We start from the raw sequence: 14,843 nt of genomic DNA on the forward strand, positions 1-14,843 counted from the left end.
CATGAAGGAGGAATAATGTTTTTTCTGAGTTGAGCGTAGAGTCTGTTAGCAACTCTAAAATGATGAGGTTCTGAGACAAGAGGTTACCTGATGTCTTGGGTATTTGTACATTAAATTTTTCTTCTCTTGATCACTGAAATGACCCAGTGTCAGTGCTGTAGTGGAAGAATGATGTACAGTGAAGGTCAGATCTGTGTGTGTGGGCAGTGGAGACACGCATTTATGGAAGGATTTTGGAGTAATGAGAAAGTGTCTTGAGGTAGAATGGTTTCCTGGGGACAGAAAAAGACCTGGATCCTTCCAAGCACCCCTGTTGCCCAAAGTACTTCTTATTCAGCTCTGCCCCCTCAGCTCAACAAGTTTCAGTGTTACATTTGCCCTTTGTCTTACAGGAAAAGCCAGGGAAATTCCCAGACTACAGCACAGAGCTGTTCCTGCCCTGGACTGTGGCTACTTCCCAGCCTCAGTGGCAGTTCTTCTCCCTGTGGCTTGCATGCCCAATTAAGAACTCTCCTGCCTTGCCCTATTTCTCTTGTCCCACTGGGCTCAAGAAATTGCCTGGAGAACTTGACTCTTGCACAGACGAATTTGGGGCTGAAGCCATTGTTGGGGTCCTGACAGTGGCCATGCAGGCATWTGTGGGGAGAGAGCCTGGCGGGTGTCAGCAGGGAGGGTGTGTGGGCTGGCTACTTGTTTTCCTTCTCTGCTTGATGAGGAATGCAATGTGTTTGCCTTCCTTGGCCTGTGGTTGCAGCAGCATTCCTGCAGTGGGAGTCAGCACGGCGGCGGGCGGCGTGCTGTTCATGCCCCGTGGCTACATGCTTTCAGCTCCACATCAAAGGTGTATTTAGTGTGTAGCTTGTGCCATTCCTGGCCACACCTGGTGGCCTGCAGGCATGCAGGAGGTGGAGTCTGGTTGTGTTTGCAGATGGCATTCAGGGTTCAGACTTCTTGCCTGTAGAAAGGCTGGAACTGAGTCCATGCTAAACAACCCCAGGAATGCACCGGGAGAGCTGAGCGGCACAGTCACTCCAGGGGCATGTCCTAGCAGCAATGTTTCCTTTATAGCTGCAGCAAAATAACTCATGCCTGCTCCTCCAAAGGAACTGACTGTTTGCTTGGGTGTGTTGTAAGGTTTAATTTACACCGATAAGGCAAATTAAGGTTTGCTCGTCCTCCCTGAAGCCTATGTGCTCTTGGCAATCAGTAGATGATTGAGTGGTTCGTGCCATCCAGCTCTGCTCAGTACAAACTGTGCACGAGATATCTGCCTGRAGATGGAATGGCTCCTGTATGTAACCCGAGGAGTACTTCCCCCAGTCAGTGGGTAAATGTTCCATTCTAACCTCTTCTGGAAAGTCTTTCTTGTTCTAGCTGGTACCCAAGAGCTGAGGGCAGGAAGCTTGCTGAAGGATAGCAGATCAGGATGTAGCTACATTGTTTTGGGATCCTTGACATGATATCTGTGAGAAATGGTCRCTAGTTTTCCATGCCCCCATCATGCAATCCATCCTTGTCCTCTTTATACAAGTCTTTCATTTGCCTGGTGCAGGGAAACGCAATCCCATTTGGTAGGGTCTGTGTGGGCAGCCCACAGGCAAGACTTACGGAAGTAACAGCAGACCATCTTGTATGTTCTGGCTAAGCCTTGGGCTGTTCATTACCCARTTTGCTTGGATCTTTTGCATTGTCCCTTCTGGCAATTTCTAGTACCCTGAAATTCTGTGACTTGCCARTCATTTCCATATTAGTCTTCTGCAGAAGACCTCCCTACTGCCATCCTTAGACAGTAGAGGGAATGAAAGAATCGGTGCTCTGAAGTTCTCTGACTTTCTAGCACAGTTTTTGCTTTTTGACTGTCGCTACACTTACCATGTGAGTCACTGCAGAGTTCATGTTACCACAGACAGGTCCATGCCACCCTCTCTCCAGAAGGTTGTATTACTTTTCAAAACAGGATCCCAGTGATAGATGATTAAGGGAATGTTACTCTTTCCAAGACACTTAGCATTGTGAAACGGTTGGAAATTATTCACACTGGGCTCTTTTCTCTTCTCTTACAATTTCATGTAAACTGTACATTTTATTTCAAACTAGTTTATTTCAAACTGACTCCATACCTGACTGTTAGGGCTTGGATTCTGAGAAAGTGTGTTGCCTGAATCTTCATTTTCCTTCCCCTGTTTTGCAGTGGCAGACTGGACAACATGCCCTGCAGCAGCAGGAGGTGTAGTGAAATGTAAGTAAATCCAAAATTGGATTGTGTGACAGGTTACTGATAGAACATTTAAGTGTACATAATCATTGTCATCACTAGGTGTTTTAGCTTTGTCATGTGCTGTCATGGCCATGGCTGCAAAGATGGAGGTCTTGTTTAGGATTACATACTGCTTCTGCTGACACTTTCCAGTTGCCAGGAAAGGAGTGAGGGAATAAGAATGAAATGCATGTTGCATTGGCCAAGGAGGAAGTAGGGCTGATTCTTGGCCTTTTTCCATGTTGTCAGTGAGTTTTAATATTTCGTGAAGAGAAAATCGCTAACTCCTTGTGTTGGTCTCCCTGCCAGCCTTCAAGGCTGTAGGAATCCAGACCTGCGTGCTTTTGTATCTAGACCCAACCACCTCTGCCCGGGCTGTGTGTTTCTCTGGCCAGAGCTGTAACCCTCCCAAGTAGCTAGATCTCCCCCTGCTGGAACAGAGTGCAGAAGGCGCCGCTGAGGCTGGACGGTAAAACTGGGACTTGGTCTGATCCTGGGGCACCTAAGGCCAGCGGCATACGTGGTGTTTGTCCAGCTGAGACATTCCTTAGTCCAGAGTCACAGACTCGGTAGAGCTGAGCTCGTGCAGCTGCATGAAGCTGAAGGCGTGAGTGAACAGCTTGCTGTTGGTACTGAGCAAACACCTTATCTTTGCAAGATCTGCCTGGCTCTGTGCTGGCATTCCTCCATGGTCTTTTCCCTTAGATGAGCAGTGAACTACCAGCTCTTTGGGTTGTCRTCTGACACTTGACCCCAAAAAAAGATAACTGGACTGTGGTGGCTTTCTTTCATTAGGATGATCTGGGGTTGATTAGCCCTCATTTAAAGCCCTTTTGAGATTAGGTGACTTCACTTGTAACTCAAGTATCTCTCATTCCCTGTTTGCTCTCTGAACAACTGCATAGAGTTTACTTACAGGGGGATCTACAGGAAGGAGCCCTGTATAGGGGAAGAGCATTACTAAAAAGGAGTGTTTTTYCTTAACCTTAGAATACTTAATGCACTTACACACGCTATCCCAAAGGATAACACTGGTAAAGGCATTTCGGTTTTACAAGAGCAATGCCAGGCARGGGATGTAAAACAGTCTGGAGAGGCTGCCCTTGTGGTAAAATTGAAATGCTGGGCCTTTGTTGCAGTTGCCCCTAGAGACAATTGATGCTCATAATTAGCTCCAACTGAAGAACAGCACTGGTGTTAGCAATGATGACAGATGTGGAAGGAGAGCTCTGACTCATCTGGCTTGAAGAGAGCTCTCAGGTAAGAGCTGAAGCAACCCAGCTTAGTCACAAGTGGGGCATCTSTGTTTATCCCCCTCCAAGGGACGAAGGTGAACCTAGGGGGTACAATATGGTACGTGCAGAAGGACAAGCAGTGCAGCCCATGACTGTTGGTGACACACCAGCTCCCTTGTGCAGGGCAGGGAATGGAGATGTAGGTCCTCTGCTGTGGCTGGGATCCTGCTGTTAAAAGGACTGGAGCCCTGGGAAGCAGGGAGAGGAGCCGTAGTCAATTGCGTGCTTTACACAGGTTGTCAGTAAAAGATGGTGGGTCTCTTTGTTTTTACTAAAATGGATTCAACCATGTTATATTTCTGTGACTGAGCTCTCAGAATAAAATCTCTTAGTAGTTCAGTGGTGCTGAAGACTAAGAGAATCATTAAAAAAAAACCCCGCAAACCAAACAAATGAGGCAAACTGAGGCAGATTAACTACAGCGCCACGTCACAAAAAGGAGAAAAGATGCTCCAGGATTGCATGTTGCGTTAGGAGCAATGCTGCTCTATTGTTTACAGAATTGAGACAAGTTTTGTATGTGTTCCTGCCTCTGGCTTGGGCTCTGAATCTGCTAGGCCAAAAGCTGTTTCCTTGTCTRCCTCTGTGGCCTGTTGAGATGACTACTGCCAGTGTGTACAGGAGTGGATGCTCTAACACTGCATCATGCCTGGGTGCAGAGACTGAGTGGAAGTCAATGAAGAATACGTGATGTATTCTCCAAAGCAGGCAATGGCTGTGACATGGGTTACGTGGGAGATGTCTGTGCCTAGTAGGAATCTTGCTTTGCAAAGGAGTCAATAGCAACACCACTTGTAACCTCTGAGAAGGAAAAAGGGCAGGATATGATCAGCTTTGGCAAAAGGCTGTGATGACCCCCTTTCATCCTTTTGGCTGGATAGTTTCATTTCTCAAACACCACTATGCTTTTCTCAGTGCTGCACTGCTTTTTGCCGCCAGCTTACAGCAAGTTATTGCTCATTGTAGGTGATGCGAGGCTCAGGCAGCTTGGTTGAAGAACACCCCACTGCTGTCCTCACACAGCACTAGTGTCTCTAATTTTACTTCATTATGCTGACTGCTGTGTGTATTCAGGGCCATAGAGATAATAAAGTATTTCTGTGCTAGATCTTCTGTGATGAATAGCGCAGAGGATGTCTAAAGTTTCCATGGCAATGCTTCTGAATGTGCTTCTGTCACCAAAGAAAGAGGGACTTCCAGTTGATTAAGATTTGAGGGTTTTGTATGAGAAAGGGGATGGTGGTGTAACTGCGCGTTAGTTATTTGCCTGCCTTTAGATGTGCCTCTGAATGATATATAATCTGGAGATAGAGGAAGCTGACATTTGGCTAATGGCAGAGWCGGCCTGTGTCGTGCAAACTACAGCTGGACGCCTGGACATGCTTAACTGTTCAGCTACAGATGCAGCTGCACAATCACCCAACAGTTAAGCCTGTACCATTCTCTGCCTCTCATATCTGACCATCTGCCAGGGAAAAGCTAATTAAACCAAAACAATCCTTGCTGGGATTAAGCCCCAGCAGAAGAAAAAATTGAGTATAGTACAAATATTGTTCTTCTACTACTGTATCAGGGTTGCTGCTTTCTTTGTTCTTGTAAAGAATTGCAGGCTATTTAACTCAATTGCTGTCATGTAGGTGTTTAGCTTGTGCACACTTTCCTTTCTCTTTTCTATCCCAGATCACTCTTATTTTAGGTGYAAGAAATAAGACTGTCTTGCTGAATTTTTGCGCAGTTCCTTTCTTATGACAGCTGAGTCTGTTTTTCTTTAACATGCAACTTAATGCAAAACCAGTGTACAAAGTTTTTTTTTTCTCTTAGTGCCTCAGTTTCTCTACTTATGGAATGGAAATTGTTCCTATCCTCTTCTTTGCATGTATTTATGGTGAGAATGATTCCTAGAGTTGGTGTGGGGCCACATAACTTTATGGTTGCAGCAATGTGAATCTGAGACTTAAGACTGAACAAYGTATGGCAAAAATACACTAGAAGCCCTTTGAGAGTTGAAGTTTAAATSTTATAAAATGGAAAATGTGCAAGTGTGGTTCCCTTAGCAACCGAAGTCTTGTGTACCTACAGTCTTTGATGCTATGAGATCTGGGCTTCAAAACAGAAGGCAAAAAAAAAGAACTTACAACTCAGGTTGATTTCAGGGCTGCTGTGGGTACTCAAGTGACACCTCACTGCTTTATTCAGAGTTGTGCCACAATTTAGTTTCTGAAGGCCAGTGAGGGATTTAGTTGTCTGCAAGGGGCTTTTAGAGGACTCTTTATATTATCTTTATGTGCTAAACTTGGAAAACTTACACTGAAGAGGAACTTAGTTCTGCACATGGTAGTTCAGAGGCAGCAGTAGAAGGTGGCCCCGAGGTGAGAGAAATGGTTGCATTGCTGGTACGGATGTGAGTAAGACTGGTGAGCTTGAAGAGACCTGATTGAAAAAGCAAGTAGAGGTGAAAGAGTGCCAAGAGAATGAAGATAGATTTAATCTTTATATTCAGGCAGAAGAGTTTGAATAGTTTGGAATGAGGARTGGAAAGAACATCACTAATTTTAGAATTGTTGAAATATAATTTTGACAAATATGTTTCCTGGGGAAATTCTGTGGGAGCTAAGGAGATGAGAGATGATTTTAGAGTGTGGGTTTGTAGCATGTTAGGTCTGTGTCCTAGGATTTGGTTTGTGTATGTGCTTACCCCACAGTGAACAGCAGAACATATTTTGGTAGAAGGTCAGTAGTAAGACTGTGCCTGGGGGCAGTTAGGTAACATGCTCTAACTCCCCACTCCAGTTTGCTCAGATAAACTGTTGGTGAGCCATACCCTTAGGAATGAACAGTGGGGAACACTGTCTTCCCGGAACTGCTCCAGGTATGTTGGACATCGGCAAGCAAATGCTGTGTGGGTGTATGGAAAGCAGTGTGCAGTGTGAGTATTTGTGATCACCCTTTCTCTCTTGCTTGGGGAAAGTAAAGAACATATTAAACTGTGCTGGTCTGAGCATTGTTCTGATATTTATTTGGCATTTATTTGGAGTAATAAAACTTTCAACACATATAAATGTCAATACTCTTAGTAACTTAATATACATTGTGTTAGCTTATTTTGATTCTGAGAGAGACCACACTGTTGTGGGTTTGGTTTTCTTGGAAGAAAAAAAACCCAAACCAAACATGAAACCCAGCAAAACCTTCTTTGGAAGTAGAAAAGTGCAGAAAAGGGTTAACTTCARTATTGGTAAGGATTTTGCCATTGCAGGGAAGTTGTACTGATTTAACTTAATCAGATTAGAGACAGCTGTGATTATATTAGAGCAGCATTCCTGTAAAGGCATCCTTAATTTAGTTTGTATCGTGTATCTATCTATTTAACTTAAGTTGTTTCAATGTAAAGTGCTCTTAAACTGAATTAAGAACATTTGCCCAGGAGCGTTATACTGCTTTATACTATTTTCTAAGTGAATTTAATTTAGTGCAGTGTATATGTAGACAAGACCTTGGGGAAAAAGCTGATCCTTTTTATTACTTGCTGAACAGTCTGTCATGTTTGGCTGCAGCCATGTGATCATGGAATGAAAGAGCTTGTTGTGGTGCATGTTGATGGAGGATGGGCGAACTGATTGTGAGCCTTTGTACAACTTGGTCATTCTTAGCCATAGTATTCAATAAAGTCGGTTGCTCCTCCTTGTAAATGAGGTATTTTCCTGTCTAGAACAGATGTGAGACCCCTGTAATGCTATTTAAAGTTTCCTCCTCAGCCTACCAATGAAAGTGCCTGCAGACATCGTTAGTGTCCTGTTTAGGCAGCAAAAGCAACATCTTAAAACTTAGCACAAATGTTTAATGTTTAAAAAGTCAGATGGCTTTTAACAGCCATGAGCAGGTTTGAGCTGGATTTTGCTACTCCTCTACATCACAGCTTGAAATAAATGTTACCCAGTTTTGATGCTGTTTCCTTCCTGGTCTGTGTCTTCCAACAGTATGTGCCACCTGCTATATATGGTGACTTACACACATATAAAACTTACGGACAAGTACTGGAGATGGCAGCTCTCTTTCTGGTTGAAAAGGATAAATCTAGTCAATGCATCTTGTTTTCTGCTTGCTGGTAAAGGCTCTGTGGGAAATAAACTCGTAGGTGAATTACTCTGCAAGCATGGTTGTAGTGATAGCATTTCAGAATAAAGCTGACTGCTGTAAACAGGTGTTTTATTTTTTTTTTAATTTATTTTTGTCAGCACCTGTAAGCATTAGGGCTGGACTTAGCGCCTACTCAACATTGCAGATGCTCCGTAGGCAGGTCACTGTAGCAACTTGTCCATCTGTCCTCTGTAAATAATGCAAATAATGTGCTCTGTTCCATTGTCCCACAGTGTAGATACTGCATAGTGTGTTAGCCATCTGTGCATCACTGAGACTCTTGGACAGAGGAGGCGTTTTGGAGAATGGATTGTGAAAAGTACATAGTTGAATGCTCCAGCAATTGAGCATTCTCTAGCATTACTGTATCTCTGCTAGAGGGACAAGCCAGTGACATTCTGTCCCTGGCACTGATGAGCTGGAGACTGCAGTTTGCCCAGGGCTTCTGAACCAAAGCTTGAAACAAGAGGACTGCTGATATTAATTGCTGGGGGTTGTGTGGGACTTAGGGAATACTTACAGGGGCTGAGAGTCTGCCTCTCAGTGTTTGAGAAATTTAAGCTGTTTCTACTTTGTCCTAATTAAATGTCTTTTGATTTTATGCTCTAGGAAGGTAATGTATGATTTTTCCCCTCTTCTTYCCCTACACAGCGCAGGATATGACAAAGGTCTGGGAAGGGAATTTCTGCATGTTGATTTTCTACAGAAATCTCCCTCTTTCACTTCTCTTCAAATGTTTGCTTGTTGTAGCCATTCTGTTGCTTGTATTTGAGAAAGTTTAAGGCCATGACTTCCAAATTTCCCTCCTGAGACCTATCAGCTTTATCCAGATACATGTAGTTAGAGTATCAAGATTTGCTTTTTCTAGCTGGGTCGAGACACTTTCAGAAACTTTTCAGAGTTCTAATCTCCATGAATTTTTATCTAATGATGTTTTATTTCTTTCAATTTCTGAGTTATGTACTCCAGAAGTCTTCCCTTGGGAGGTCTTAAAAGAAAAGATAAGACAGAGAGAGGAAGGACATGGAACTGAGGGTGCAAAGATGAAGAGACTCTGAAAGTTTGTAGTCTAAACAGCCTTGTGAGAATTGGAAGGATCACTGAACAAACTAAAGAGATCAAGGTAGCAGGATCATTTAACAAACTAAACACGCTTCTGGTGTGTCAGCAGTTCTGAATGAGAAGCTGTCATTAGCCCTTGGTGTAACTGTCCGTGCTAAAGGTAACTTGGTAAATGACCTTTTACTGAGCTGGTTCTTGTGCCATTTCAGGTCTAGCCATTAAAGGTGGTTCTATGCTTTATATACATTAAAAAGATGGTGTTCATTTCCAGGTCAAAATTTCCCTGAGTATTTTTATTCTCCATTAACATTCCTTCTGGGGATTGAATTCTGGTTCTTTGCTTCCTGTTCAGATGTTAATCTGATTGTATTCCATTTAGGTGTTAGTGATGATAGTGTTTCTGGTCAGTGTTGACCAGTGCTGGCTTTTTTATAACAATAAGGGAAGCTAAGCTACTCTTAACAAAGCATAGAGTAGAKAATAAAATGCACACAGAAGGGTGTGGAGTGCAACTGAATTAGRGGGACTTTGTGTTGTGGAAGGAGAGAATAGGACTCTAAGAAAAGTGTGATTCTGCTAATTTTTAAGAGAGTTCTTCATGGTGCAGTGSGTATGACTGATACATGATATATCCTTGTGGTATTTCCATTCAACAAGAACTATGTGTGACTGGAGTCCAGGGATTTCMTTTTCTTTGGAAATGTGTTAGGTGTTAAGTAGGGCTTGTTACATGGACTGTTGTTCAACAGCTAGCCTGATCCCTTTTTCTTGATAGCTCTTGGAATTGTTCCCATGCAGAGAACAGAGGTTTCTGCCTAACAGTCAAGGTTAATTGGTATGGAAAAGCAGGAATGAGCAATAATACTCCTGAAACTCAATTTTAATCCAAGAGTCACTATAATGCTATTACTCAGATCTGAACTGTGAACATTAACATACAAGCAAAACTGAGACGTGAATCCCTGCACTTGGAGCTGTCATCCTTTTATTTTTAAATGAGCTTCAGAGTAATTAACAGCAGAATGGATCTGGACATTCATTTGAGATGCCTTCTCTGAATGAAAAGATCTCTCTTATTAAATGTTAAAGGGTCCTTTAATAATCTTGMAGTACTTTTCAATTGTACTTGGCACCAGCAGTCTATAGATGCTGCTTTTAATTTCACACAGCTTGTTTTTCTGTCCTGGACAGACATCGCTTGGTGCAGTTACTACATCATCCATCTCGCTGGTTAGTTGTCTTGGTCAGGCTTACTGCGGCAGCTTCTAAGGTAGTCAGGCTTGAGACTTTTGAAAGCTAAAATTTCCTCTATCCATAAGCACAGGAAGGCAACTGGACAAAACTCTTATGCTTGCTTTTCATGAAGCTAGTGAGGAGATAGTGATGCCTCCTAAAGCAGGATGTGCCAATGTCCTGTATTGAATATGCATGCAGAATAYAGGCTGGCCCACAGAGAGTGAAAATTCCCAGTTAATTGTGGTGGTCAGTTTTGTGTCATAGGACCTTTGGTTTTCTTACATATGGGTATTGTACTTGCAAGTTTTTGGAGTATGCCAACTCTGATAGCCACAAAAAACAATCTTTCAGTAGTRTTGCATTAGAAACAAACGTGACTGTGAATGTGTTATGGAATGTATTTTTTCAGTAATACAAGTATATCTTTCTGAATAAAACACAATGTTAAAGAAATGCTGCTTTTAAGAGAAAAGAACTGGAAAGGTGATGCAGTACCTGAAATAAAAAACTTTATCTGCATCATAATCACTGTATTTCCCTTGAGAAAGGGAGGCTGCTGACCCTTGGCATTGTAAGCAGACTGTTTTATAAAGTCAGAAAAGGCAACACAAGAGAAGGTGATGATGAGAAAACCCTGCACATTCTCTTCCTCTTTGCAGGGAATGTTCAGCTGCTGCAACCACAAGCAGGCAGAAGTTGTRTGCATCCTAGAACCAAAGTTAGATGTTGGCTATCTCAGGCCTCAAGGGACTTGCCAAGTAGCAGGAAGACACTAGATGCCTACAGATGTTGCTTTTAAATTTTTTTCTCTTATTCTTTCCCTTTTTGTCCAAAGCATTCCTTTTTGAACCTTCCTTTCTCTGCTAGGGACCTCTTTCTTGGTACTGGAAATAAATTAATGCTCATGGGTAGTGGTGTGGTTTGTATGCATGCCAGGTGGCTATTTATTCTGTGCAGGGCCCACAGAGCTGTCTTAAGCAATTCTGTGCTAGATGACATCTGTCTCTGGTGCATGGTAAAGATTTTTGCCTTTCTCAGATCACACACAGAGCASAGCTATCCTGCAGTGGATTTTGACTGAGGGATGCTCTCTTGTAAAACCAACTAGAGTCAAGCTTGTTTGCTGCCTGTGCAGCTGCACTCTGTCACTGTGTCATGGTTAATTCCAGCTGGCAGCCAAGTRCCATGCGGCCACTTGGTCCCAGTGGGATGGGGAGGAGAACTGGAAAAAAGTAAAACTTTTGGGTTTTGTGTAATCTCAATTTGTGGGTTGAGATTAGAGCAGATTAATAATTGAAATAAAGTAAAATATAAYAATTGTAATGGAAAGAGGGAGGGAGGAATAAAACCCAAGAAAAACAAGTGATGCACAATGCAGTTGATCACCACCTGCTGACCAATTCCCAGCCTGTTCTTGAGCAGCAATTGGCCCTTCCTAGCAACACCCCCCAGTTTATGTACTGAGCATGATACCATTAAATATGGAATATTCCTTTTGTTAGTTTGGGTCAGCTGTCCTGACTATGCTCCCTCCCAGTTCCTCCTCACTGGCATGAGAAACTGAATGGTCCTTGAGTTAGAGTAAGCACTGCATAGTAACAACTAAACTATCAATGCATTACCAGCATCATTCTCATCCCAGATCCAAACCACAGCACTGTACCAGCTACCAGAAAAAAAATTAACACTATCTCAACTGTAACCAGGACATGCTGTCTCTGTGAAGAAAAAGTCTGTGTGTGTTTTGTCTTTGTGAGGGGATGGAGGGATCCCCAGCTTTTTGCATGAAAAAAGCTAATTGTTAGGTTTGCACTGCAGTCTTCTGACCCTTTGTGTCTTTGGGTGTGCCTGGAAGATACATGTGACTGTCGCTCATGTTGATCAGTGTGAGCTTTGTGGCCCTCAATAGCCCATTCCAGTGAAGCTGTAATTGTCAGGGACTTCAGAAATCAGGCTGGAACAACAGTGGGTAGTAGCTAGAAGACAATAGGATTGGACCTATTGCAGGTGACAGACTGCTAGGAAGAGAACTGTAAATGTTAAGAATATTACTGGTGAAAGGTGGAAAGGATGGATAAAAGGAACTATGAGGTTAAGTTTCCTCTTGTATTACAGTGCTAATTAGAATAGGCTGAAGAGCTGCCTCCTGCTGTAGCTCCAGGCTAAAATTGAGCTTCTGCAGGGTAATCTTAATGTGGACTTGACAGCAAGCTCCTTCAGAGAGAGACTTGTGGATAGTGTGATGAGCAGAATTAGTGCCTTCTTCTGTTTCTGGGTATTACCTATATCCATTTCTGCTTTGGAGCACAAGGTCCATCTGTTCTGCAGAGAGTATCTGCCCCTCTCTGAACAGAGGTGTGGTGAATTGAACTACCTTGGGATTCTCAACTCTGTGCACAGGTATTGTAGATGAGGAGGCCTTTGCTGTGCTATTCAGTGCAGGGATGTCTGCAAAACAAGATTAGGTTGGTGTGACAGAGTGGTTGAAGCAGAATGACAGAGGCTGATTCTTGATGTTGGACAGGAATGCAGGTGGGGAAACGGGGACCCCTAGAGCCATATAGAAAAACCAGCTGCCTTTCTGAGGTCAGTTACTGGTCTGCACAGGCATCCTGCTTGGTGCAGAGATGGTTAAAAGGCCTTTCCTTTCARGGATACAGTGAAGACATGGAGCTTTTGCAGTGGAGGGACCTGACATTAGATAATAGTCTGATGGTATAGCAGTTTGCTATTGACTTGTGTCCTGGCACCTGGTTATGGGTTGCTCTGAGCATGCCTGGTTGTTTCCATGTTTTGTGCTGGTAGGYGACTGACACCAAGTTTCCTTTCTCATGTTTCAGGAGCTGTTAGCCAGATGCTGCTGAATGCTGACGGGGAAAGCTGATTCCGAAACAAACGACTAGAAATGTTTGGACAAGTCGTCACTTTCGATCTGTAAGTCCTTGTTTGAGTGAAAGTTGCCTGGCGGCCCTGTGAGTTTTTGAGTATCTATGGAAATTTTSAGATCATCAGGGCAGATTTCAAATCCTGGTATCTTTTCCAGGTAAGTGGGGATAAGATGGCAGGTAGCATTGTTGCTGCCTCTAGGGTAGGAAGCAGGAGAGTTCTGTTTGAGCCTGAGGAACTGAGTGCTGAGAGACCGGGAGGCCTTTGGCATGTTCATTCTGAGCACAGCTGCAATGCACGTGTGTGCACCCATGGGTGCAGCTGTTCCTGGAAGCCTCTGTCTGCCTGCCATGTGGCTGGTGGTTATGTCTTGCTGCTGAACCAGCTCCTGCTGGGAGTTGATGGAAAAACAGATTCAAACTGTGCYGGCTTAGTCTTTTGTGGAGGTGCATGTTCTTCCTCTTTCTCCCCTCATATTTTATAGTTTGCCCCACTGAGCAGTTACGCTGTTGTGAAGCTGTTTTTCCCTGTGCTAGTTGAGACCCGACTATTGCATTATAGCAAGGAATGGGGCCAGACAGCTTGTTGGGGCAGGGCCAGCACTGGGGCACCACTTCAATTTGTTTTGGCAAAGCTTGATTTTGCATGGGCCTGGTTGCCTGCTTCACCTTCAGTCTAACACTCCCTGTATGTGTGTGTGTGTAATTCTCCCTGCACTCCTGTCCCGCCTCCCAGGGCCTCATGCCATTGGCAAAGGAAAAGTAGCACAGCAGTAAGTAGYGCTTCAGGGAAAGGAAGGCTTTTCTGAAGTCTCTTTCATGCCAGTGGCAGAGTGATGGCCACAAYGCTACTCTCTTACAGCTGACTCCCAGATTAACCCAGTTCCTTTCTTGTACTGKTGGGTACCTGTTGTGGTTTGATTTCAGCTAACAACTAAGCACCAGACAGCTGTTGGCTCACTTCTACCCCTCAGTGGAATGGGGAGAGATTTGAGAAAAAAGTAAAGTTCTGTTGGTTGAGATACAGACAGTTCAATGGAACAGAAAAGGAAGGGATGTTAATAAAAGAATTAGATGTATTAAAACAAGGGATGCACAGTGCAATTGCTCACCACCTGCTGACCAATGCTCACCCAATTCCCGAGYAATGGCCACTGGCCATCTTTCCCCCAAGTTTATATATTGACCMTGATGCCATATGCTATGGAGTGTCCCTTTGGAWAGTGGGGATCAGCTGTTGTGGYTGTGTCCCTTCTCAGCTTCTTGTGCTACTCACTGGTAGGGGTGAGAAGATGAAAAATCTTTGCCTTAGTGTAAACATTGCTGAGCAACATCTAAAATAACAGTGTGTTACCAACATCATTTTCATCCCAAGTCCAAAGCACAGCACTTACTGGTTACTGGAAAGAAAATTATCCCAGACAAAACCAGTACAGTTCCTCAGGTTTTCACCAGAGAGGGAGGTTGTTACTGAACCTGTTTGTGTCCCTGGTTGGCTGGATATTTTACAGAAGCCTGTTAACAGCAAGGCAGAGTATGATACGCTGTTTGGAAGTCAGAGAGTAGCTTGCCTTTCTTCCTTGTGGAGGTGTGGGTTATCACAGCTCTAGGCACAAATGTTTTGGCTCYCACAGGAGCCTGATAATTGCCCGCTCATTTGGGGGTGAAAAGCACTGATTTTAAAGGATGAGTGAGCTAATTGTTAGCATCACTAAACTTCTTTACTGAAGTTAGCAGTTAACATCCCTCTGCAGTGGCAGGGAAGGGATAGCWGGGAAGGTCCCATTCTAAAGGAGGCTTGTTTAGTCCTTCCTGGAACCAATGTTCCTTTGAAGCCATTGCTTCATGAATTTTGAATTTAYATGGTTCCAGTTGCCTGAGTACCTTGAACATGTCCTTGCTACGGGCCTTTCCGACTCTTACTGGGCTATGTGGCCAACTATTCTAAGTTCRTTTTCTTTACTTTCAGAA

The 14,843-nt window shown here is 43.6% G+C and overlaps 1 protein-coding gene across 2 annotated transcripts in view; it reads left to right on the forward strand.

Moving 5' to 3' along the window:
* TJAP1 (tight junction associated protein 1) overlaps positions 1-14,843 on the forward strand; it is a 40,479-nt gene that overhangs the window by 10,309 nt on the left and 15,327 nt on the right. For both annotated transcript variants that reach the window (XM_057370146.1, XM_057370154.1), the window contains exon 3: positions 12,828-12,921. The gene's annotated coding sequence lies outside the window, so the exon portion shown is untranslated. The remainder of the gene's footprint in view (positions 1-12,827; positions 12,922-14,843) is intronic.

This window comes from Malurus melanocephalus, unplaced genomic scaffold (assembly GCF_030028575.1).
Source record: "Malurus melanocephalus ecotype Western Australia unplaced genomic scaffold, MMel_1.1 scaffold_5, whole genome shotgun sequence".
In the NCBI taxonomy this organism is placed as follows: Eukaryota; Metazoa; Chordata; class Aves; order Passeriformes; family Maluridae; genus Malurus; species Malurus melanocephalus.